This window comes from Lontra canadensis, unplaced genomic scaffold (assembly GCF_010015895.1).
Source record: "Lontra canadensis isolate GAN:19392208 unplaced genomic scaffold, GSC_riverotter_1.0 scaffold12, whole genome shotgun sequence".
Taxonomy (NCBI): domain Eukaryota; kingdom Metazoa; phylum Chordata; class Mammalia; order Carnivora; family Mustelidae; genus Lontra; species Lontra canadensis.
This window is the reverse complement of record NW_022631006.1, coordinates 8480243-8488711: the sequence shown is the minus strand read 5'-3', so window position 1 is coordinate 8488711 and position 8469 is coordinate 8480243.

The window sequence follows — 8469 nt, the reverse complement described above, 5'->3', positions numbered from 1 at the left end:
AAAATTCATTTAGCACTATAAAACAGTGCTTTATTTTTCCCTCAACTCTTATCTCACCTTGGTTCCCCAAAGTCATTGTGCTGAGACTGCCTATGCCAGCTCCCTCTTTCCCAACAGCAGTGGATGGTTCTTAAGAGTGGGGGGAGGTGGGCGCGTGGGTGGCTTGGTGGGTTGAAGCCTCTGCCTTCGGCTCAGGTTGTGATCCCGGGGTCCTGGGATCGAGCCCCGAGTCGGGCCCTCTGCTCTGCGGGGAGCCTGCCGACCCCTCCTCTCTCTATCTGCCTCTCTGCCTACTTGTGATCTCTTTCTGTCAAATGAATAAATGAATAAGTATCTTTAAAAAAAAACAAGAGTGGGGGGAGGTCTTTGCTAAGGGTGTTGCCATCACTCTTAATTCACAAGAGCTTTCATTTCTTATTCTTTTATTATTATTTTTAAGATCTAAGGCTTGATTTCTGTGAGAGGTCAGGAAAGACTGGCAAATGTAGAGGGGAGAGAAAAGAGTAACATGATATTTTCTATAGAAAAATGCATTTTGGGTGTCAGAAGCTGACAGAGGAAAAACACACAGACATTCATGGCAAAATTGTTGATGGAAGCTTAGGGGACTAATCCTGATGCTTACTTTATTTTCTTTTTAATGGGATGTCAGTTCTGAAGAATAAACAGTCTTTCCTCAATCCAGAGTTATAAGCACTTATTTGTCTAGATAAAGTACAGAAAAGAAATATTATGTGCTGCAGCCCATAAGTCATCTTCATGGCCTTTCAGGTAAACTACCAAGGATTTTTACTGTTCAACTCAGTGGAACACAAATTGGTAAACTGAGAGCTAACTGATCACAGCTGCTGAAGCAGTTCTGAGCTGACACCCAAAATTTCATCTTGCTCTGAAATGGCAAAATCACTTACCTAAAAAAGTACCACAATAGGGGATGCCCACATCCTCTATTATGGGCAAAAGGGAAAAAATGGAAGCATGTATCAGATGCTTCAAGGAAGGGCCTATTTTCTTCTGAGACCTGTTCCAAATGTTCCCTACTAGCAGAGCAAAATGTGGTCTCCCCCACCCCACTCCCAAAACTCCAAGGGCAGCACATGTACAGATCTGCGGATCACAAAATACAAAGATGTAAAATGGGATTGTAGCACTGGACAAACACAGAAATAAGGTTACAGGAGCCTGTCCCTCTGTTCTACTATCATGAATTGTGGACGTAGAAACACCAGCAGTCAGAGTGTGAATAGCTAGAAATCAATTTAAAATCTGAACCAGTCACAATTGCTGAAGGAAGGCTGAGAATTCTCTGCAATTGCTCTGAAAAGCCAATGACAGGAGGAAGCTGTAAGTGAAGGGCAGAATGGCATGAAGCAAAATCAAAGAGCACAGAACAAGCCGACAATGTAAAACATTCATGACAAAAGAAAATGTGCAGTAGTCTCACCAACGTCTTACTGAAGAACATTAGGGAGTTAATACCAGAGCCATACTCTGGTATTAACATACATTATCAAACATTTAATTCCAGTGGAGTTTCCTTCCTTGCAAATGGTTTACAGATCCCTGAAATTCGAACAGGGATGGTTTAATGTAAGGAATCTTGGAGCCCCAAGTCAGGGAAGCCAGCCTCAAGCCCCACCTGTGCCTACTGCTAACTGCCCATTTAGTCATTCATGTGTTCATTCAATCATCCCAACAAGTCTTTTTGAAAACCTATTTATTCTAGACTCTGTGCGAGCTTCAGCAACCGTCTTAGTATCTTTGGAACTCAGATTACACATGTGTAAACGGGGACGCTGATTCATATCCTGACAACCTCAGAAGGTCTGCAGAGAATCAGAAGAGATAGTGTAAAAAGGAACTGAACTATGTCTATAACTTTTCTTTTATTCTAGATAATTAACATAAGCTCATTTAACGTATTGAAACCTGGTCTAAGTAATGTCGTAATTACGTTGTCACTAATGACTGCAGAAACCATCTTTTGGTCTTCTGAGCTACTGCTGAAATGCTAGGCAGCACTCGGGCATCATTCTGAATGCTTTTAGCACTCCGTGTGTGTGTGATTCAGTTTTGCTTGAAAACTGTCAAATATCAATTGGGATTAGTCTGATTTCATTGATCTCTTCACCCATTTAGATAGAAAATATCAGATTCAGAAACACACATTAAAAAAAGAAAAAAGAAAAAACTTCCGTTATTCATTAAGAGGTTCAGAAGTTAGCCGAGAGGGTTTCAATGAGCTTCTCTTTGGCACAAACTCTGCCTCTCTCCTGTCTTCTAGAAAGCCCTGCACCGTGTCCAGGTGGACTCAAAGAGCACATGGCACTGGTACTGACCTTGAACACACTTATGAAGATGCCTCTCCATTCCTTCCTCATCCCGGGCAGAGGGCCTGTCTTTACAATGGCCCTGCTGGGTGGTTGTAAACTCAGTTGATAGAGTAGCTGGAGTATTAAGCACGCATCTCTCTGGCTCAAGAATGGAAGGAGGTCAGTTTCTCTTGCTTTGCTTTTAGGTGGTTGCTCAGTGAGGGAGAGTTCAGACATATAACCGCTTCTTTTCCAGCTTCGCTTCTTACCAATGAGCAGGCTTCTTCTTGCATGTAAATGGGCCATTTAAGAGGCAAAAAAATTTTCCATAATTGTGTGGAATAATCTTGACCCCATTGCCAGGTTTTTAGTATATGTGTAAAGTCAGAGGAAAGCAAACATCTCCTGGGACCTGGACGAGGTAGTGGTCAGCAATAAAAAGAGGACTTCTCCCCTGACCATTTCCATAAAAGTACCATCATAGCTGTCCCTGCTCTCCCCCTTGCACTGAGTTTTTGACCCCACAAAGCATTGTCCCTGACACTCTCTCATTATAATTTTTCTCTTCATAGAAATCATAGAACCACTCTGGTGGGGGATGTTGATGAGGAAGGAAGCTATGCGTGGGTGGGAGCAAAGGATATGTGGGGAATCTCTGTACCTTCCTCTCAATTTTGCCAGGGACTTAAAATTGTTATAAAACATGAAGTTTATAATTAAAAAAACAGTTTTGTGCAAAAGGACATTGAGCCTGCCACATTTCTGAGAATGTGATTGTACTGCTCATTCATGAGCTTTTCTGGTCCTTTTATCAGCAAGAAAGAAATGGCACACTCAAATTTTGTAAATGAGTTGAGTGTAGTATAGAAATGCTTCAAAGATAGAATGGGGCTCAGGAAAATAAATTGTATAGAACCCAGGGTCTAACAGCAGGGAACATAGTTACCACCCTGAAGAAAGTGACCAGAAAAAATAGTTTGAAAAACCCACTGACAATCACTGTGCAGAAAGAATGAGTCTCTGGTAGAGAGACCAAGCCAGCCCACCATGACCTCCCTCATTCTTATTTCCTCCCACTCTCCATCACCTACTAGTGCCTCTTCTTGGAAGAATTAGCTGGAAGCCTGTGGACAAGGGCACCTGTCAGAGCTGTCTATATGGATGAGCCTTATAGGGTATAAGAGTAGGATGAAGAAGAATGCAGAGCGGACATGGAAAGATCATCCAAAAATGTTTAGCACTGACCACTCTCCTGGCACCCACATAGGCAGCCATTTCTTGTCTGCTGTCTTTGTAGCCTGGAATGTACCTGTTAGCAAAGCTCATTTAATTGATTAAGACTTAAATTTAGCTTTAAAATTAGATCAAAAGCAGTCATTGTTTTAAAAGAAACATTCTATCTTCTGATTACAAGAACTAAGTATTTTAACAATAAATATTTCAGCGTCAGTCAAATAGGTTCACTTAAGAAAGGGCTTTATAGTAGGAGATTTATGAAAAATCTCATTCTTTCCAAAATGCTTTACTGAAATTAAAATGGCTCTCACAAGGTAGCTGTGGCTTCTTATCATCTTTTTTCCCAAAGCCATCTGGTACTGTACTTGATGTGAAATATACCTCTTAATTTCACTCTAAATATTCATATTCAATAAAACATTGTATCTGTTTAGATAACTGGAATATTCAATTTCGTTAACTAGGTTAAATGTAAGGAAGATCATTTAAACATTACTATTTGTTGCAGGCCTGCAACAACTTGCCAATAGACGATACACACTCCTCTTATGGCATAAAAAATACCATGATGTTGGGCAAATCAATAAGGTTATGACTGGAGAAAGGGGGCCGGACTAAGTGGCCATCCCAGATTCCACGCACACACTTCCCTCTCTTAGCCCATAAGGAATTATCAGAAAGCTAGTGAGTCTGGTATTTAAACATAAATTCATCTGTAATTTGGTGCTTTTCAATGGGGGTTTTCAGAGCTCAATTTCAGTTTCATCTCAAAGTGGAATTTCAGAGTTACTTGACAATAACAGGTTTGCTCTTGAAAAATGAAAGTGAAAAGTGAAGTCTGGATACCCCCCACTCCCGCCGACCATGCCGTCGACTTTCAGCTTCTTCCAGAGTGAAGAGCATGCTCGGCGTTGGTGGAGACATAGTGAGCTACCTTGTGAGAACTACTTCAGGGCAGCCGATTATTCACTGTAGCAGAAATGTCCAAATCTTGTTGAGAAATTCATAGCACTAAAAACAAAAGCTTTGCATAGCCTTGTAGGTTCAGATGTATAATCGCCTGTAAAATCTAACATAAATCTGGACTCAAAGAAAATATATGCAAAAGGCCCAGATGGAGTCCCATATTTTGATCCTAAATTTCTCTAGTTTTGTATACAGGAAGGTTTTCTTTGTCATGCATCCAACCAGATAGATCCAAATGGTCTACTGAAAACTAATTGTCCTCAGACAATTACCATAGATCCTCTGCTTTGGAGACGAGGTTGGAAGAAGGTGTTTTAACTGGGTATTTGTAGTACTCTTTGAACCTATTTAGATTCTGGTGAGGATGTAAGAGGTATTAGAAGTGTCTCAGATATAAAAACTGTTGCTAATAAAAGCTAAAAATCAAATTTTTTATTTAATACTTTGGAATTAATTTCTCTTTAAATTTTTGAAAAGATTTTATTTATTTATTTGAGAGAGTGAGTGAGAGAGAGTGGCAGGGGGAGGGGCAAAGGGAGAGGGAACAGCAGATTTCCCACTGATCACGGCTCCATCCTGGGACTCTGGGATCATGACCTGAGCCGAAGGCAGATGCTTAACCAACTGAGCCACCCAGGCGCCCCCATTTCTGTTTAAATTTGATAGGAAATAAAACTGTCAAAAAAAAAAAGGAAAGCTATTACTAGAATTTCTAAAAATTTTGGACTTAAAGGTGGAAAAAAATAAATATAAATTATTTGCGAGGAATTAGATATGAGTGGTAGAAAATTTGTTATCTCATGGTCTGAGTCTAAATAAGCATGTTCTTAGATAGCACTGCTCAGTTTTACCAGATACATTTCAAGGATATAACAGGACTCAGGTTAGGTCATTGATATATAACTCTCTCATAATTCATTTTTTGATAAATATTGTCCAAGTGAATTTTTTTTCAGATTCAACATGTTGCTTTCCTAGAAAAGACTCAAAGCAGATGATATTCCTAAGTAAAGCTGAAACTTGTACAAATTAATCAAAAGGATATTTGTGTTCAAACAATCAGGAGTTGGGCAGAGGGAGAATCCAGAATATACTGCATGTTGTCTCAACCCATGTACAAATATATCTTGGGAGACAGCCAGCTTGGTCCTTTTGCAATAGAGTAGGTTTGGAAAGCAACATAAAATCTTCAGTATATCATGTGCATTTAGTACACTTTACAGTGTTTTGGTAATAAAAATATGGGAACAATTTGTCAGAGTGTGAAAATGACAAATGATTACATATAAATTTTTTCTTATATTTCAGGTGGGAATAGAGGCAAAGAATGGTGTACAATGGTCATACTTTTTCTAAAATGTTTGCACCATTTAACAAATAAGATTAGAAAATGCCCTATTTACTGCCTTTTCCCAAAGTTGTCCCTCATTGAAAGAAGAAGAAAAAAAACAATAATATAGTTAACAATTAGCAAAAAACGGGAAGTAATTGCTGTGTTTGGGCCAACAGTAAAATAATGCATTTTCTTTCAAAATCCTGCAGAAATACACGGGGAAGAGAGTAGGCAACTGCTGAGCATTCTTTGTTCCCAAGGTCATATTTTCTTACATAGGTGATCTTGGATGAAACACTAAAACTTCATTATGTGTCAAGACACTCACTGCTTTGCCATTCCTCAGCAGTTCCCCATCATTTGAGGACAACATTGTCATCGCTCTGAATGGCATGCAAGATTCTTCACAACCTAACCCTTGCCTCCCTCTTCAGTCTCTTGGCCTGACACCCACACATCCACCCATCACTGCAGATGTATCACAATTAATTATGGTAGATCCTAAGTGGACTGTGTCTGCAAGCCTCCATGCCTCTCTTTACTTAGTCGGCAAATGTTTGGTGGGGGGGTACATAATGTGTGCCAGACATTGTGCCAAGGACTAAGAATAAATGGCAAGCAAGGCAACATGATCCAATGTCTCATGCAGTTTATGGTGGAGTAGGGTTAACAAAGAAACATAACGTACCCCTGCCAAATATAACTAAAAAAAAAAAAAATTAAATAATTACAGATTGTGATAGGTGCTGGCAAGGGGAAAAAAAACCCACGAGTGTTGACATAGAGACAAAGAGGATGAGGGGGATGAGGTGGTGACATTTAGTGTGTGCCAGGTGAAGACCTGGGACTAAGACTTCCAGAAAGAGAAAACAATATACTCAAGTTCTAAGTAGGTAAGACTTTCTCAGGCTCAAGAATTGAAGGCTGTGGTGCCTGGGTGGCTAGGTCAGTTCTATGTCTGACTCTCGGTTTTGGCTCAGGTTGTGATCTCATGGGTCCTGAGATCTAGCCCCGCGTGGATCCCAGCATGGGGTTCAGTGGGAGTCTGCTTGGATATTCTATCCCTCTGCCCCTTCTCCCACTCTCTCTTTCAAATAAATAAATAAATCTTTAAAAAAATGAATAAAGGCCCATGTGGCTTGAGTATGGTGTGGGGGACATAACATGAGGTGGAGATGAAGAGGTAGCCTGGTGTCAGATCAAGCAGGCTCTTACAGCTCACAGCAAGGAGTTGTATTCCAAGTGCAATGAAAAGTTATTGGCTCTGTTTAAGCAAAGTTGTAACAGGGCTAAATTTGTGTTTTGAAAAGGTGGCTCTGACTTTGTGTCATGTTGCATTAAAGAAAGAAATAGAGAAAGTGGATGGAACAGTTACTCAGGAGGATACTCTGGCAGACCAATAAAGGGATGATAGCAGGTGCATTCAAGAGATACATGGGGGAAGAATGAGCAATGCAATTGAGTTTTCCTCTTCTCTAATTTCTATTACCTTGAAGTCCCAAACCAAGCATCCCCTACAAAGCTAGACTACTTTGAAAGCCCGTCAATCCTCCAGGGTTAGGGACGCCCCCGTCCTGGTCTCTAAGCAGCCTGTCACCTGGCTCCACAATGTGACATTCCATAATACTGATTTCCTTGCCTGCTTCCTAAAAGACTGTGAACATTTTTTAGGACAACGGCTGGGTCTTGTCCATTTCTGTAACCTTGGCCTGGGAACAGAGCCCAGTGCATAAGAGGTGCTCAGTAGATGTCAAATGTATGTGTGAATCATGCCCTCTACTTGGAGAGCTCTTCATGTGACATGCAGCACTGAGCGGGAGCCAAAACAAGGGGCTTGGGATTGAGTCTGATATGGAGAGGATTGTGTAAGAGCTTCTGCACACCAAGAACACCTATGTGTGTTAGAAGTGATCAAGAAATCTCAGACAGGAAGCCAAGCTGATTTTCCAAGACCACATCAGAGGAAAGAGTTCTTGACCAAGGTAGACTTTCTCAAAAGTACGTCGAGTTCCATTTCTAAACCCTGCTGCGACGATTACAGTTCAGAAATGCTTATAGCACATAGCTTACCAGACACTGTCATTTTTGACAAGGGGCTTGCATTTATCAGTTGTGTGTCTGGGAACTGAGGAGCAGAAATCATAACCCAGCTGTCACCACAGCCTCCCATTACCTTCAAGTAGATTCATTTTAATTCACCTCCATAAAGATTTAAGTGCTTAACATGAACCTTAAGGTGTTCTGCCTGGCTGTTAAGATAGAGATGGATGTCAGAATATTTGTAAAAGATCTCTATTCATAAGGAACCCACAGTCCTCTGGGGCAAACAACTAAACAGGCATTGCAATTGAGGATGCTAAGAAGTTATAATGTGTACATAAAACATGATGTATATGCACGTGGTAAGAGAAAACATAATAAAATAATTTATGTTTTGGGGTGCCTGGGTGGCTCAGTGGGTTAAAGCCTCTGCCTTTGGCTCAGGTCATGATCCCAGGGTCCTGGGATCAAGCCCTGCATTGGGTTCTCTGCTCCGTAGGGAGCCTGCTTCCTCCTCTCTCTCTGCCTGCCTCTCTGCTACTTGTGATCTCTGTTTGTCAAATAAATAAATAAAATCTTAAA